The sequence below is a fragment of the Podarcis vaucheri genome, assembly GCF_965113315.1.
Source record: "Podarcis vaucheri genome assembly, chromosome: Z".
In the NCBI taxonomy this organism is placed as follows: Eukaryota; Metazoa; Chordata; class Lepidosauria; order Squamata; family Lacertidae; genus Podarcis; species Podarcis vaucheri.
The window spans coordinates 38,220,632-38,238,043 of record NC_138758.1 but is presented as its reverse complement, the minus strand read 5'-3'; the positions used below and the strand labels follow the sequence as shown (position 1 = coordinate 38,238,043).

At 44.5% G+C, this 17,412-nt stretch overlaps 1 protein-coding gene across 8 annotated transcripts in view; it reads right to left on the bottom strand.

The window, feature by feature from the left end:
• The window catches only part of RAPGEF1 (Rap guanine nucleotide exchange factor 1), a 108,030-nt gene that overhangs the window by 86,649 nt on the left and 3,969 nt on the right, over window positions 1-17,412 (bottom strand). The window contains exon 2 of one of the 8 annotated variants that reach the window (XM_082207798.1): window positions 8,602-8,772. The exons of the other annotated variants lie outside the window; for them this stretch is intronic. The gene's annotated coding sequence lies outside the window, so the exon portion shown is untranslated. The remainder of the gene's footprint in view (window positions 1-8,601; window positions 8,773-17,412) is intronic. 8 annotated transcript variants of the gene reach the window in all.

The window sequence follows — 17,412 nt, the reverse complement described above, 5'->3', positions numbered from 1 at the left end:
CCACTGTCTCCAGGCAATGCATAATTTTATAAACTTCTATCTTAGCACCTCTAACTTTCCTTTTCTCTAAATCTGCAAGTCCCAAACACTGCAACCTTTCTTCATAGTGGAGTCACTTGCTTGTTTTGGATGCCCTCTTCTGAACTTCTTGTTCCAACTCTATAATACCCTTTTTTGAGGTGAGCCCAGTGTTAGAAAATCAGATGTATAAGCTATGCACCAAATGGCTCCTTAAATCAGGGTTACAGTCACCAAAAAGAAAGTCGTATTGATCAATAAGATTTTTTGATTCCTAAAAATTCATTCAAAGTGTGCAGATAAAATATAACCTATAGAGGCTTCTCCAGGGTTCCAGTCAGAGGACATTCCCAGCCCTGCCTGGAGATAATAATAATAATAATAATAATAATAATAATAAATTTTATTTATATCCCGCCCTCCCCAGCCGAAGCCGGGCTCAGGGCAGCTAACAACAATCAAATAATCAGTCAAATAATCACACAATCTAAAAATATTTCATTATAAAAATTAATTAAATCAAATTGATGGCAACCAATTGAGCAAAATTCTGTGCAGGTTGCCAGAGGAGGGAGTCAGGCTGCGCCCTGACCAAAGGCCTGGCGGAACAACTCTGTCTTGCAGGCCCTGCGGAAAGATGTCAGGTCCCGCAGGGCCCTAGTCTCTTGTGACAGAGCATTCCACCAGTTTGGAGCCGCAGCCGAGAAGGCCCTGGCTCTAGTTGAGGCCAGCCTAACCTCTCTGAGGCGTGGGACCTTGAGGATGTTATTATTTGCAGACCGTAGGTTTCTCTGTGGGGCATACCAGGAGAGGCGGTCCCGTAGGTACGAGGGTCCTAGGCCGTATAGGGCTTTAAAGGTTAAGACCAGCACCTTAAACCTGATCCTGTACTCCACCGGGAGCCAGTGCAGCTGGTATAATACTGGATGAATGTGCTCTCGCAGCGAAGACCCCGTAAGGAGTCTCGCCGCGGCATTCTGCACCCGCTGGAGTTTCTGGGTCAGTCTCAAGGGCAGCCCCACGTAGAGCGAGTTACAATAATCCAGTCTGGAGGTGACCGTCGCATGGATCACAGTGGCTAGGTCAGGACGAGAGAGATAAGGGGCCAACTGCTTAGCTTGGCGGAGATGAAAAAATGCCGCCTTTGTTATAGCTGTAATCTGCGCCTCCATAGAGAGGGAGGTATCGAAGATTACACCCAAACTCTTAACGGCCGGTGCTGGCACTAATTGCACCCCCGCAAGAGATGGGAGTTGCCCCCTCGATCCCATATCGTCCCGCCCCAGCCAGAGGACCTCTGTCTTCGAAGGATTTAACTTCAACTGGCTCCCACGTAACCATCCAGCCACAGCTTCCAGACATCTGGTCAGTGTGTCTGGGGCCGAGTCAGGATGGCCATCCATCAACAGATAGAGTTGGGTGTCATCAGCATACTGATGGCAACCCAGCCCAAAACTCCGGACAAGCTGGGCGAGGGGGCGCATAAAGATGTTAAAAAGCATCGGGGAGAGAATTGCACCCTGAGGCACTCCACACACCAAGGAGTGGCGTGATGACAATTCCCCCCCAAGCGCCACCCTCTGTCCCCGACCAGAGGGATTGAACCTGGATGCTCTACCATTGAGTTACAGCCCTTTGCAAAGTCATACTCAAATTACTCATCAAGGCTTTTATGCACATGTACAGAACTTAAGACGTTTGTTGGCTTCAGTTGGGAGTGGGGGCTGCAACAGCTGCCAGGGTTTGTGGGATTAAAATAAGGGTCCAATAAGGTTGCCTCAGCTTCCCGCTGAGGCTGCCAAAGGCATCCCAGGCTGCTGCTTTCCCCAAACATCTTAGCTAGAGGCACACCCTTCACTCACCAAAGGTGTCAGCTTTCCAAGAGATTCCTCAGCTGCTCAAGGGTTGCATTCAAGGGAACGCTCTGGCTTTAATTGGTTCAACACATCTGTAAAGCTGAATGCTTTAGATTCCTGCTTATTTTTCCAGTTAAGCACAAGCACTGATGATTGAGCAGAGGTTTGTTTTATTTCATTGCTTGGATGGCCTAGTCAACCATCCATTGTCACTGTTCACTATTTCCTCAGTGGGGCAAAGCTGCAGGAGGGCTCCAGGCAAGCAAAATGTAGTCCCTCTCAGACAAAAAACATGAGTTTCTCGTAAAGGCAGGGGCTAACTAGCATTTCAACAACACACTTGTGGTCAGAACTGCATGTACCCCCTGCTGTAAAGAACAAAGTCATTTTTATTTATCTGTTTTATTTTCTGCTGCTGGTAGTATAAATTATACAAATTCATTTCGCCTACATACATGTAATCTCTTTTGCTTCTCTCAGTCATGAAAGGAGGTCAAGGAATTAAAAGGGCACTGAAGGACCTTAAATTTAAAAAAAGCAATTTAAGTGCAGAATCTTATCCTTGTTTGTATCTGTAATGGATTAGAAGTTGTTTTCATACATGTTTTTCATTTTTGGTGTTTTTACCAGCAAGAGCTTGGAGATGTACGGGAAGTGATTCATAAATGAAATGAATAAATAAATAAAATCTTTAGCTACCTTGGAAACCTTCAGGTGGAAAACATATCATATTACATACCTAGTGTTCTTCAACTGTGGGTCCCCAGATGTGGGTGGACTACATCTTCCACCATCCTTGAACACTGGGTTAAACTGGCTGTGGATGATGGGAGTTGTAATTCACCCAGAACTGGGGACACCATATGCCATCACCCTGCTTGCCCCACCCCAATCTAGTCCTAAGCACGTTGCTCCACTTGAGCAGCAAACTCCTTCACAAACACTGTGCCAAGAATGGCAGCCTAATGCAAGCCAAAAGAAAGAGAGAATGATGTCATGCCCTGCTCCAGTTTAGACAGATGAGTACATTGCTAAATCAACTTGTTTACAATGGTCTAATTGCCCCCGCACCGGCAAGGAAGCGTAGCCCTGAGGGACAATTACCACCCACGCCACCGCCCTTTTTGAGCTGTCTCCCAAACTTCTCTCCTGGGAGAAAAAAAAATATTGAGTAGAGAAAGCATGCAAAGATGTGTCTATTATTGTGCCTTAGAAGCTTCCCTGCCTCCACCCATTTCAATTAACAGCAGGAACAGTTAAACTGGTAGCCTGAGGCCAAAGCCAGTCATGGAAGCCGTTTTATTTACTACCCACCACCCACGGTTGATGGCATTACCAAATCTTACTCAAGGTGCAGTTAAAAGGGGAGGAACCGCGTGAATGAGTCAGAATAAAGAAATAAAAATCAGATAATGGATAAGGGTAGGGAAGACCTATTTATTTAAAGCATGTTTAGTTCATTCCTCTAGCAAAAATAAAAAAGGGGGAGAGGTCCTAAGGCAGTTTACAAATGTTAGTGATAAAACAGTCCTTGCCCTCAGGTTTAGAATCTAAAAGACATGACACAAAAGGAAAAGCGACTGGGAGGGGAAACCCCAGGCACAAAATTGACACTAGCATAGTTCTTCCTGTATGATCATATGAAGTTCCTACATTACTACTGAAGAATGAGGAGAATCCTGGAACGCTACTGATAGCTGGGATAGAACAGTCAGCCAGTTGACTCTTATTCAAGGAGCAGGGACCAGATCAAGACTCATCCATCCCTACCTCTCAGACCCATGAGATGGGTGTGCGTCTTCCCTAAAGGTGACAGGAATGCCAGGTCAGAACTGACTGGTAAAATGCCTATAATGTCTTCCACCTATTCAGATCAAATGATCTGTCCTCAACACAGTTTATTTCCAAAGTACTCCTTGTAAACACCAAGTGCTGATCCTTCAGTCATCTGTTTCCCAGTTTCCATTCCTTACAGCTTTATTTTAAGATTGCAGAATGTTTCCAAACAATTCTTTTTCTAAGTCAAACTGATGAGTTTCCAAACAAAATCACTTAACACAATCCGGCTGCTCTAAGAATGTTTGTTTGTCTCACTGGAAGCTCAACAGTTGGGTGGTTTCTAAACATGTGTGGAATTTGGTTGCTGTGGAAGAATCTGAACTCTCCTCCTTTCCCGCAATCCCCCCCATCAAATTCCACAAATTCTTCAGGACTTCAAGAGTAAGATTTTTGGTGGTGTTTCCAAAATAAGAGGAGCAAGGGAGAAGAGGCTCCTTCTATGCAAATTGGGAGATCAGACTTCTGGGACAACAGTTAGAGGCAAAAGGGTGTGTGGGTCTCTAAAAACATAAGAGTATAAGAAGCCCTGCTGGATCAGGCCAACGGCCCTTCTAGTACAGTATCCTGTTCTCACAGCGGCCAACCAGATGCCTGCAGGAAAAACACAAGCAGGACCCCAGCACAAGAGCCCTCTTCCCTCCTGTGGTTTCTAGCAACTGGTATTAAGAAGAATTACTGTCCACACACACACACACACACACACACACAACCTTCACAGTTACCTGGACATTTTTTATTATAGGCCACACATTTGGAAACAAGGAACAAATTGAACATTGCCCCTCAACTTTCAGTTTCTCATCTGTAAAAAGAAATCTGATGAGCCCACCTTCTAGGAAGGCCAGGCTGTTAGTACTTTCTGCCCCACTTTCCCAATTATTTAGAGGGTCTGCTAACTGCTTGGCACCAAGCAATTCTGTGTGCCCGGGCACTAAGTCCCTAAACATTCAGGCCAAGTCATTTCAAGTCTCTCCACAGGTATCCCCCAGCTACTGGAAGTTACCAGCACAGATGAATAATTCACCTTACAGCTGCTTCTAATGTCAGACAACTGGCAATGCAGACTCTGAACCATGCATTTTTCAGAGAGGTGGAAAATAAGACCTGCTAAAACATGCAATAGCTAGTGGTACTTATGTAATCTCTCTCTAAAAAAGAAAAAAGAAAAGAATCCTGGTTTCTGAGGTCAATTAAACTTGCATACGTTTGGGGACATCTTGGGATCAAAGCTGTTAGACGACAACCGCTCAAGATGCAGTGTCAGGTGAGGTGATCTGGTGCTTAAGTGTTCTTGACATGTCTCCACTGAAGGCCCACAAAACCCATCCCTCACCCATTCGCTCTTCTGAACCAAGGAAGAGAAACTCTAGGAGCCCAAACTTTAATTTCTAAGTCCTTGTGGCTACAAAGCTCTGTTTCGAAATATAATGGCTATAAATAAATGAACAGTACAGTTTTGCAATTGTCCACAAAAATGACTGCTTCTCAGACATATCTATGTATAGAATGTATTTGTGGCAAATCAGCAGCTTGAAAGGGAAGGCAAAAACATTGCAGAATAACTTCCTGTTCTGGTCCCTTGAAGGCAATTCTTACTCACTATGGGTGACAAGCATGAATTAGGGGTGCTCAGTAGAGGAAGTTGCCTGATAAAGAGCCAGCCCCTCAGCCCATCTAGCTCAGTATTGTCTACAATGACTGGTCGTAGCTCTCCATGGTTTCAGGCAAGGAGTCTTTTCCAGCCAAACCTGGAGCGGTTGAACCTGGGACCTTTTGCATGCAAAGCATGTTCTCTACCACTGCACAATGGCCTTTCCCTGAGTAAAGTAAAAGTCTAGTCCTCAAGGTTCTGAATATAGGGATGAATTAAATAAGAACATAGGTTTATCTACACAATATTGTCTGCACCAGCTGGGAGCAGCTCCCCAGGGTTTCAGGCAAGGAGTCTTTCCCAGCCCTACCTGGAGATGCCAATGTGGACCAAGCCTGAGACTGCCTGTAGGACATAATATTCAAATGGAAGCCTGGGGAAAACTATGGAAAGTAAATTTAAAATTTACCAATTCTATATTATTAAGAGAGAATTACATGAAGATGATGTTTCGATGGTATATTACACATGCTAAAATGGCAAAAATGTATAAAACAGGCTCCAATAAGTGTTGGAAGTGTAAAGAAAAAGAAGGCACATTCTTTCATATGTGGTGGAATTGTAAAATAATTAAAAAGTATTGGGAAAAGATTTATAATGAATTGAAAAGAATGTTTAAGATAACTTTTGTTAAAAGACCAGAAGCCTTTTTATTAGGCATTTCAGGTCAAGATATGCCAAAAGAGAAGAAAAAACTGTTCATGCACGCTACAACAGTGGCTAAGATGGAAAAGCAAAGAACAATGGCAAGAAAAACTGATGGAATATGCTGAAATGGCAAAGCTAACTGAAAGACTCCGAGACATAGACAATAGAGATTTTAAAGAAGATTGGGAACCATTTATGCTGTATTTACAGAATCAATGTAAAGAAATGGACTTACTAGCAGGGTCTGAGTAAACACTTACAATTAATAATATAAACATAGAAGCTATAAAGATGAGGTTAAAATGATAATAATATAACAACACTCAATTTATGGATATAATATTGAAGTATAGTATTGTAAGCAGGACAAGTTTATATGTAAAAAAAACAGAAGGGGAAGTTGAGGGAAGTCATGGGGTGGGGAGTGGGGAATTTAGTTTATTATTTGTTATGATGTAATTGTGATAAAAGAATAATAATGTAAAATTCAACAAAAAAAATTTTTTTTTGGGGGGGGGAACCTGAGGCTGCCTGCATACAAGGCAGATGTTCACAGAGCTAAGGCCCTTCCCCTAACGAAACTGACTAGCAATGCATCCTGGATCAGTTTCTCCTTCTACAACTGAGAATGGAAGGGCACCCCAACTCAAGTGAGCTGTCAGTTCCAGTTCTGATCATGCATTCACCCATCCCAAGCACACTGAGAACACCGCAATCCTTATCTTAGGAAGGGGACCATGTGGGTAGCAGCTAAAAGCTCTTTCTTAGAAGAGGAAAGGTCTACCCAGACCGAACCCTCTATTCCCCATGACAGTACAGTACTCTGAAAACAAAAGGTCACGCTCACAATCTCTCCACCTGCTAGGATCATGAGCAACAATTCTGATCATCCCTGGTCCAGTGGCATTTTGCACCAGGAAAGACAGATGCTAGAGCTGTATCAACCCCTATGATCTAAGGCAGGAGGAGCAATAAGAATTGTAAGGCACCAATAGACACTAGATGTGCTTTGGGAACAAGGGTGGGGCGCCCCTTGTGGTCTTGAACACATCAACCCCGCCAAAGCTCCTTCACAGCTCAGTATAGCCAATCCAAAACATGTCTGGAAGTGCCTATGTTCCACTTATTAATGCCAACCTGCACGGTTTATCAAAGCAGTAGCACAAATTAAATGAAGATATGAATATGCAAATCAAGGGAAGATAAGAATATTCAAATGCAGCCACAGCTGGTCATATATTTTCAACACAGTTGTCATCTGTAAGACAAACTGCTTGGGCCCTTGCCTGCCCAATCCCCAATAAAATAAAAATATCTCCTGGGAAATAAATTATGAAAGCTGGGGGAGAGTGGAGGGCAGGAGGCAAAATGGCTTCCTATTTATTTCAGCATTTAAAGGCATTTGAACCCCTGCGTATCAGTGTCAAGTTTCCAAGCAACTAACAAACTCCACAAGGAATGGCCATGACATCTGGGGCTTTTGAGTTTAGAAAGGCGTGCTATGAGGAATGAGAAAAGGGATACAGAAAAGATTTCATCCCTCTCTTATAATAGTAGGACTCGAGGGCCATCCAATGAAGCTGAATGCAGGAAGATTCAGGAGAGCTAAAGGGCATCTAGCTGTTGAGAACAGGAAGGTGGACTAGATGGGCCACTGCTCTGATCCAGCAAACTGTTCTTATTTGCCAAGCATTTATAAAAAGTTGAAAATGCACAAAAACAAAACTGCAGAGGTAGCAACCAGGACAGTGACTTCAAAAGGTCAGAAAGCAAGCCTGCTAGAAGAAATGAGCCTTGCCTAGCCCATCAAACTGTGAGCAAAAAGACAGAACTGGATGGATCTATCCTGAAAGGGATTCTCATGTTTTAGGCACCACTACAGAAAAGGCCCTGTTTCCTATGCTCCACCTGCTGTGCATCTTATTGGCTACAGTTCCACTGAGCAAAACCTCCATCTTAAGACATAGGCAAGTTTATGGCTGTGTGGACTATCACCAATTTAAGGTGCCAACAGCTGGTGTTGAATGGTGTTGAATGGCTCAGGACCAACTCATGCCTTGACATCTGTAGGGGGTGGCCCTGCTCTTGGCACTCCCAAGAGAAGCAGTTCACTATGCAGTGATGTAAGGGCAGGGTCTTCACTGCAGCAGCACCCCAACTGTGGAACTTCCACCACTTAAAATAAGACTGCTCCACTCCATATTAATCTTTCACTGCCATGTGAAGGTATATTTTTCCATTCAGTCTTTTGAGATGATAAGTAGGAAGAAAAGGCTGTATGACTGCCAGTTTTTAAAGAAGTATGCAAGACACTGGTCATTCGATTTTCTTTTCAGTTGTGGTTATGTGCTGTTGAATTTTATATGAGTGTTTGCACACCACCCTGATTTATATAGATGAAAGGTAGTCTAGAAATGAAAGGCCATAAACTAAGTAAATTGGGAGAAAACAATCCTTTCACAATACTTTTAAAGGCACATTGATATTTTACTGTGCTTGGACATGGTTCAGGTTCCCTACTCATCCACAAAAGCTCACTGGATGTTCTGGGGCAAGCCCTTGTCTCATGTTCACACATGCAGGCCTCACCATCTGATGCAAGGCATGTGTCAGTGTGCCATCACAGGTCGAACGCCACAGTGAGAACCTCCGCATCGCCTCAATGCATTCCATGGTGTCCCACTGGCACACTGAGTTGCAACTCATCAAGGAAGAGGAAACAGAAGGAGAAGAGGAGGTGGAGACAGAAAGTGAGCAAGTCTAAAGGGAAGATGAGAAGAAAGAGAAAGCAGTGAAGAAGAAAGCAGTATTTCAAAATAAAAAAGAAGTCTTGAGGAACCCTTTTCTGTTGAGATCTGCATGCCCTCAGACTGCATGCCACCCCCTTTTCTTTTTCAGCTACTCCTTTTCTCTCTCACTCCCCTCTTCCTGCTACTGGAGGAATAGGTTGCTCTTTGAGAGAGGTCCAAACTGAGCTTTTGCTGCTTCCATCATCCCATCTGATTCAGGTTCCCTCCCTCCAGACTGTTTTTCCTAGGTTCCTGCCCCCCACGAACCCCCCCCCCATCAATGTTTACAGGGGAAGGAGACAATTCACCTGTCAATCACCTGACATCATTATGATGCCAGGTGATTTGACAGATGGCTTGCCCCACCCACACCCACCCTGGTCAAAAGTACCTTGCGCAGTGCTTCCCAAAGCACTTAGCAGCCGGTTGGTTATCAGACACTTCAGAACTGCAGCATAAGGAGCTTTACTGGCCTCATGTTCAGCAAACCTCCAAGTTCAGGGCTGACAAAGTTACTTTCTGCAGGGATCAGCTTCCCCATGGGCTGTAGGGTGCCCACTCCTGATCTAAATGAGCACCTGGCTATATCCTGAATGGCTGACATTATTTAGGACACAGTGAAGTAGCATTTAATAATACAGCAAGGAGTTCAACCAAGAAAATATTACCTGTTCTACCTGGGAATAAGAAAAGGCACAGACTAAGTAGTTCATGTACTGGTAGATGGCTTGCATGTGTTGTGCGACGGAGCCACTGGCTTCTACTGGTTCTTAGGGGAGGGAAGGCTGCAAAGCTTCCAAGTGCACACACAATGCATGGGCTCTTTGGGAAGAAAGAGTGGGGTAAAAATTTAATAAATAACAGACCCAGCACTCTCCTATATGGACAGCAAATTCCAAATATGACTTCACATGTTTCCCATTTCTCTCTGAGATTCTGGAAATAATGATTGACCCCAACTGCAGAATGAACAACACCACCTACACCTTGAGGTAGAAGGCTAGAAAAGGATTATAACCTAAGAAGGCAATTCCTATACTGCATCCCTCATGGCTCATCTCATGGCACAAGGCTATGGCAGGGACCGGGAGTCCTCCTACCTCCTTCACAGTGCCTTGCTAACCCAGCTTTAGGAAGGCAGCATTAGGTTGGGGGGTGGGTGTCAAATGTTGCTGAGGGCCACCAAAAAAACGGTATTGAGGGCTGCATTCAATCCTCAGATTGTGCATTCTGGTTCAGAGTGAACAGAACTGCCTTGCTTGATCAGACCAAAGAGGTGTCTACTCCAGAGAAGCTAAAGGTGGAGGCAGCAATCCACTGCTAGCTCACAAGCTCCACCCAGATTGCCCACAGAATGATTGTGGGATGGCCAAGAACAGTCAAGCCAATGTTGTGCATGCCAAATGCAAGGAGAGCTGGGAATCGTAGTTTTCCTAGAGCTACTGACCCACATTGGTGGCACTGGGAAATTGAAAATCTCAGAAATTGGTTCAAAAGAACGGAGGTAGCTTCCAAACTTTGGGGTGGGGTGTCAAGTTTTAGTCTGAGCACTGCTAGGGAGTTTGTTCTCCGCCAGACTGAATGCAGCTTAAGTACCTAGATGAGTCTTTTGGTTAGCAGTGAGCTACCTGTCCCCAGAAAGAGTGTAAATTGGTCTATTGCCAAATGTTGTTCAAATTGGTGACATGTGACCAAAACAAAACTATGTGACATTTGTTGGCCAATCTGTGGCCATCCAGATTTTGCTGGGCCATAACCCTCATCATCTCTGGCTACTGGCCATGCTGGCAGGGACTGACAGGAGTTGGGTGTCCACAACATCTGGTGCATTGTGTGTTCCCCATTCCCACTCTATGGTTCAAAGCACTGCAAAGCAGAGTAGATGTCTTAAGGAAATTAACAGCACACTCACATAATAATGCAAGAAAAGTTCTGATGGCCCATCTAGTCCAGCGTTCTGTTCTAAAAGTGGTCAACCAAATGCCCTAGAAAAGGTGTGGAGAACCTCTGGCCTTCCGGATGTTGCTGAAACTCCCTTCATCTCTAGCCACTGGCCGTGTTTGTTAGGTGTGATGGGAATTGTAGTTCAGCAACATTTGGAAGTTTATAGGTTCCCCACTCCTGCCTCCAAGGGAAAGCCACAAGCAGGACCTGAGTACATTAGAACTCTTACCACATGTGATTCTCAGGAACCCGTGCTCTGAGGTACACTGCCTCCAACAGTAGAGGCAATAGCCTTTTTCTCCATGAATATGCCTATTCCTCTTTTAAAGTCCTCCAAGATGGTGGCCATCATTGCCTCATGTAGGACCAAATCCCACATGAAGAACTAACCGTTGCCTTTCTGCCATCGGAAGAGTCTGGCAGCAACAACTACATTGAAAAAAGCAAATTATGGGTTCAGGATACATGGGGGAGAAAAATCTCTTGCCAAAAAGGGCAGCCAGTTTGCACCAACAGATATTTTTAGCCAGATTTTGAGCCCCTCTTCTCTTTGATGGTGAGCCCAAAGGAACTGTCCACACCCAGAAAATAAATTTAGAAATTCTTTCCAAATTCAGCTTTTTGGTTAAGTCACAAGCCAGCTGCCTTGCATTCCATTAGACTCCAGCTGTCTCCCTCCCCATCCCAATAACACAAAACACACATTCCCTTCTTACACCCAAACAGGCATCCGCGTGTTACCTTAATGAGTCGGTTGGCTACTTTGTTTATTTTAGCAATACTGTTTTTTAGATTATAACCACAGTATTTTCAACACTATTTTCAATTGCCTCCACTATCAGAGGCAATCTGCCCCTGAACAGCAGTTGCTGTGTTGCATTCAGGTCCTGTTTTTAGGCTTCCCATCATGGGCCTCTTGTTGGCCACTGTGAGAACAGGATGCTGGACTAGACAAGCCTTTGGCCTGATCCAGGAGCCAGACTCTTCTGATGTCCAAGCCGGCATTCCCTCACCACACATCAGCACTCAATGTTTACCGGATGTAAAAGCTATGCACTGCACCCATGGTGTACATTTCATACATACAGCTTGTTGCCATGCGGTGAGCAGTAAGATACATTTGCACCAGCCTGAAAGCAGAAATCAGCTGATCACAGTGTTAGTGCAAGCCTGCCAGTTATTTCCAGGATTGAGTGCCAAGTATACAGATTTCTTGTCCATTTCGATTTCCATTCATAAATTGCCTCCATCTCATGTCTACATTAAAATGTTATTTTGGAAAAATGAAATTTATACCCAAGCATGTATTTTATCTCAGTGTACTTATTTCTTAAATATATCATTATAAAATATGCATTTTAAACACCTTTTAAAAGTCAATAACAATCTCAAAATTCAGATAACTACAAAATTGGAAGGAATAATTTGTTATTCTGATCCACACATCAACCTAGGAGGTGCAGATAAGGGTAAATTGGCATCAGAGTTCACAGACTCCAATTCCTTGAGCATCCCTGGGGCCACTTCTGGGAGAGAGGAATGGCGATTTAGCTGTGTTTCTGCTAGCTGCAACTGACAGAAGATAATTACCATAGATTCCGGCATATTAGGCGACTGGGAGTATTAAACGACCCCCCAAATTGGCAGCTGCAATTTGGGGGTTCGTCTTAGGAGCCCAGTCGCCTAATACGCTGGGCAGCTCCGCGCTGGGAGTAAGCCACCAGGCGTGGAGCGGAGCCCGCCACCCCTGCTGCTGCTTCCGAAGTAGCAGGGGGGGGGGCCTCCACACTGGGCAGCTTTCTCCCGGTGCAGCGCCTGCCGCCCGCTGCTGCTGTTTCGGAGCTGCCGCAGCAGCAGCAGGGGGGGGGCAGGCTCCACACCATGTCTCCCATACCCAGCGTATAAGACAACCCCCAACTTTTTAACCTCTTTTTCAGGGTTAAAATGTTGTCTTATACGCTGGAATCTACGTTATGTGGTGATTGATAAAATTCAGACAGATCACTCTGAAGATCACGGTGATCTGGGAGTCAACCTCAAGACACTTGGATCAAAGCCGTTTTCCTACTGTCTATGCTTGCATTTTGGACAGAAGATAGGATGAGCTGGCAAGCTATGGAGTAACACCATCATGCCAAAATGCCACACAGTCACCTTATAGGTAAATAAGAATCACATCCTCTCTTTTTAAAACATCTTTGGGATGAAGAAACTGTCACAAGACACCACCCCTCCCCCCAAAAAAAAAATCTGCTGGGGAAAATCTAAAATTTGAAAATCTTTGAGTACCACTTTCTGTTGTTGAGAAAATAGAGAGGGAACTAATTCTTAAAGTATCTAAAGCAAACTGGAAGGCTTGGTTTATGATGGACAAGAAACATTAAAATAAAATAGGAACTCCTGTATTTGAAAATCTTTAATCTTTTTCCCCCTCTGCCACTAAATAATTGGTGAAACTGAAAGTCAAGTGGCCATCATTAGCAGTGGTTGATGGAGAGAGACCCCTGGAAATTTTGGTCTCCCAGATTGGGAGGAGAAAGGAAAAATCCCAGGTGGGAGCTGGCAGGGACTACTGTCCTTTGTGGGTGGTAAGGACCTATAATTATTTTACCTATTTGATATGTATCTTCTGCAGTTGTAATTCACTAGATTATGGGAAAATCTTAATAATGAGGCCACTTTCTGCATCTCCAAATGATTTACCTCATCAACCTCATAAAAGGTAACTTCCTATTCAGATTCGTTGGGTCAATATTCTCCATACTGTAGGATTGCTATACGTCCAGTTTTTGCCAGACATGTCCTCTTTTTCAGAGGTGAAATTACTGTCCGGGCAGATTTTTAAATTTTTGGAAAATGTCTGCCTCTGTGTTTTCTCTTCCTACAGTTAGTTATAGTGATGGGAATGAGGAAGGTCCCAAGATGGACCTGGTGTGCTGGGTGTGGAACTTGTTGCCTCCCCACCTGGCCCACCAAAGGCTGTGAGGATGCAATGGCCCTTCTGGAACTTAAGTAGATGGCTAAGTGTGGGAGAGTTGGGAGAGGAAACATCATTTTTCTTTAGGGTGGGGGAAGAGGGTTATTTGCTATTGTAGGGGTGGGGAGAGAATCAGCTTTTTTCTTTCTGTTTGGGGCCATCAGGATTCGTTCCCAAATTGCCACTTCCCTAAATTTCTACAGAAGCGGGGGGTGGGGGGAGGAGAAGGGATGTTCTTGGACAATCAAGAATGCTTTGTTTATCTTTAGGAAGTCGCATTATGCTTAAGTCTGCTCCCCCCCAATCTTTTCATGGTAGGAGATTTCATTAATGTCTCTTTGGAAAGGGAAAGAATGTATCATTTTGCTCTGAAACCCATTCCCTTTTTAAAGGGAGGGGCAGTATGCACTTAGGCTAGTATTGTTCTGACACATTATGTTGTAAAAATCTAAATTGGGCTCAGTCTGAAAAGCTCAAAGTGATGTTAGCCTAAGCTCCCTCACTACAACACTGTGTGGTTAAGACATGAGATTTTGCCCAGAGCCTCTGAATGCAATATCCCATGGGACTCCCACAATAATAATAAAAAAAATTCTGGGGAGTGCGTTTGCTTCAAACAGTAGTATATGGTGCTGAAATATGAACATCCTTTGGAAATTGGCAAATGTGTCCTCTTTTTTGCTCTTCAATATTGTATATGACAACCCTACCATATTGCCTGCATTAACTGGCAGTGGGTCTCCAGGATAAGTGTCTTTCCCAGCCCTACCTGACGATGCCGGGGATGGAATATGGGACGCTCTACCACTGAGCTACTGCCCTTCTGAAGTCTCTACATTAGAAGCAGCTGAGACATTTAATCACTCCCAGTGCGCACACTCGTCAGAATTGCCCACCCTTGAAGCTGGTTGCCTATTGACAAAAACACAGGAGGGGAAGCTGCTTCAATGCTTTAAAAATAAGCCTGTTGGAAAAAGAAACAGAGGGAACCTCCCACTTTAATTTAGAAGAAGCATGCCTCAACTATCAAAAGTTTGCGAAATACTCCTATAGACAAAGCAAGCTTGCGTAAGATCAATTACTGTGGATTAATTAACCTTAAGATGATGTAAATGTTGCAACCCTATATATGCCTGCTTGGGAGTACACATCCTATCAAATTCAACAAGGCTTGCTTTCAAATAAGCATGCATAGAATCAGTCTCATAACCACCTGTTACTTTCAACAGAGCAATGTTAGAAATTCAAATATTATAAGCTAGGCACCAAATGGCTTCTTAAATCAGGGTACAGTCACCAAAATGAAATGCCTAGTTGCCATTTTGGGGCCAGACAGCTCAAAAGTCGTATTTTTCAATATGACTTTTTTGGTTACTGAAATTCATTTGGATTGTGCAGATAAAACATAACCCATAGAATTCTACAGGATGTGTTACTAGTGTGTGAACACAATCAAGATCCAAGGATCCCCAGCCATGCACCTCCAGATGCTGAAGTCAGACACCATCCTGCTGCCCTTCGCTTGGTCATCTTCACTTGGTCGCAAGTGGCTAATAGCCAGGTGCGAAATGAGCCTTGCAAATTCCAAACGAGGTGAGGAACCTCAAGCCCAGGAGCCAAATGCAGCCTTCTGGCCCCTCTTTTTGGCCCTTGGAATACTCCCCAAGCCATGCACCCTCTCTGAGGCCACACCCCTCACTGCCCTCCTTCACACCTGAGTGTTATTTCTTGGCTGGAATGTGCCCTTGATTTTTGATAATACTTCTTGATTGTATGGTCAGCAGTTCGAATCTGTGTGATTGGGTGAGCTCCTGTTGCTCTGTCCCAGCTCCTTCCAACCTAGCATTTGAAAGCATACCAGCGTGAGTAGATAAATAGGTACCACTGTGGCATGAAGGTAAACAGCGTTTCCGTGCGCTCTGACTTCCATCACGGTGTTCCGTTTCACCAGAAGCAGTTTAGTCCTGCTGGCCACATGACACGGAAAGCTGGCCGCGGACAAACACTGGCTTCCTCAGCCTGAAAGCGGAGATGAGTGCCACACACCACAGTCGAATTTGACTGGACTTAACCGTCCAAGAGTCCTTTACCTTTACCATACCAACTTCTTGAAAAAGATTCCAAAGCCCCTGGTTTGAAGGCAGTTTTGCAAATAAGCTTGCAGAAGTTGCTAGCTGCCTTTCAAGATATAGTACCTGGGCTTATTATTTGTAGCCAGGAAGAGAAAGAACAGCCAGGTCTAGCTGTCCTGTAACGGCAGGCTGACATGACATTTCGTTTCTCCAATTAACCTGCTGGGACAGCCAGTTAATCTTTCACCAGAGGTTCACAGTGCTCCACAGTGCTGCTGGGATCCTTGCCTCCCAACAGCATCAGGCAAACCCCTGTGTCCTTCCTTTACCCCTGGGTTGGGGAATCCTTTTCAGTCCACATTGCTTCATAGGCAACTTTTTGGGAGCAAGATGACACTAGTAGGAGGGCAACAGATGTAATTCTGACAATGGCACAGTGGGCTTCATCAAAGCTGTGCAAAGACCAGAGTCTTCAATACTCCCTTTCCATGCCTGTCTCCATCCTCTACCCAGACAAACAGGTAGCTACGGCACAGTTTAAGGATACATCCTAGCCAGGCAAAAGTACTCAAGGAGGGCATGGAGGAAGCCTGAGAGGGGAATGACAGCCTGGGAAGAGAGATAAGGACTGGACAGAAGCCCAAAGGGCTGTATTTGATCCTGGCTACTGCTTCGCCCCCTAACCGAAGGAATGGGAGATCCCCTGAAAAGTATTGCCCTAGGTTGCTTTATACACAGTTGCTTTATTCATCACACACACACACGCACAAAGTAAAGGTAAAGGACCCCTTAAAAGTCAAATTTGATTATGGGGTATGGCACTCATCTCCACTTTCAGGCCAAGTGAACCAGTGTTTATCTGCAGACAGCTTTTCAGGTCAACTGCCCAGCATGACTAAATAGCTCTGGCACACAGAACACCATGACGAGTGCCAGAGCACACAGAAAGGCCATTTACTTTCCCGCCACAGTGGTACCTATTTATCTATTCGAACTGGTATGCTTTCGAACTGCTAGGCTGGCAGGGGCTGGGACAAAGCAACGGGAGCTCACCACTGTTGGGTGGATTTGAACTGCTGACCTTATGATCTGCAAGCTCAAGAGGCTCAGTGGTTTAGACCACAGCGCCACCCGTGTCTCTGTGTCACAGTATTCTGCTCCAAGCATTCAGAAGATATTACTCAGCAATTAATCAGTATCTGGGGAATAATCTGACCTCTGACACAATGGGATGCTCACTTGTTTTAGACAGTACCGTACTTGGTACAAGAGACACGATTTGCACAGTGCATAGTACTTGAAATCAGCTGCTAGGAAATGCAAGTCACTTTTTATTTCCAAGGGGTCCCTCCAAAACCTTATCACAGGAAGACAGATTCAGATGCTGCACAGAGCTAAGAAGTCAAGACAAAAAGCATTTAAAAATCATCAGACCCAGAAATCTCTCTATGCCTTTCAAGCAAGTAGAGACAGACAGGTCTGAACAGTGCCTGTTTGGTGGGGAAAGGGTGGTGGCCTGACACCACAACTGTTACTGTACATTCCCCCAAGGAAGATATCCAGAGAGTCCTTACAGCACAGAACACAATACAACATTGATTTCTCTCTGCTAATTAAA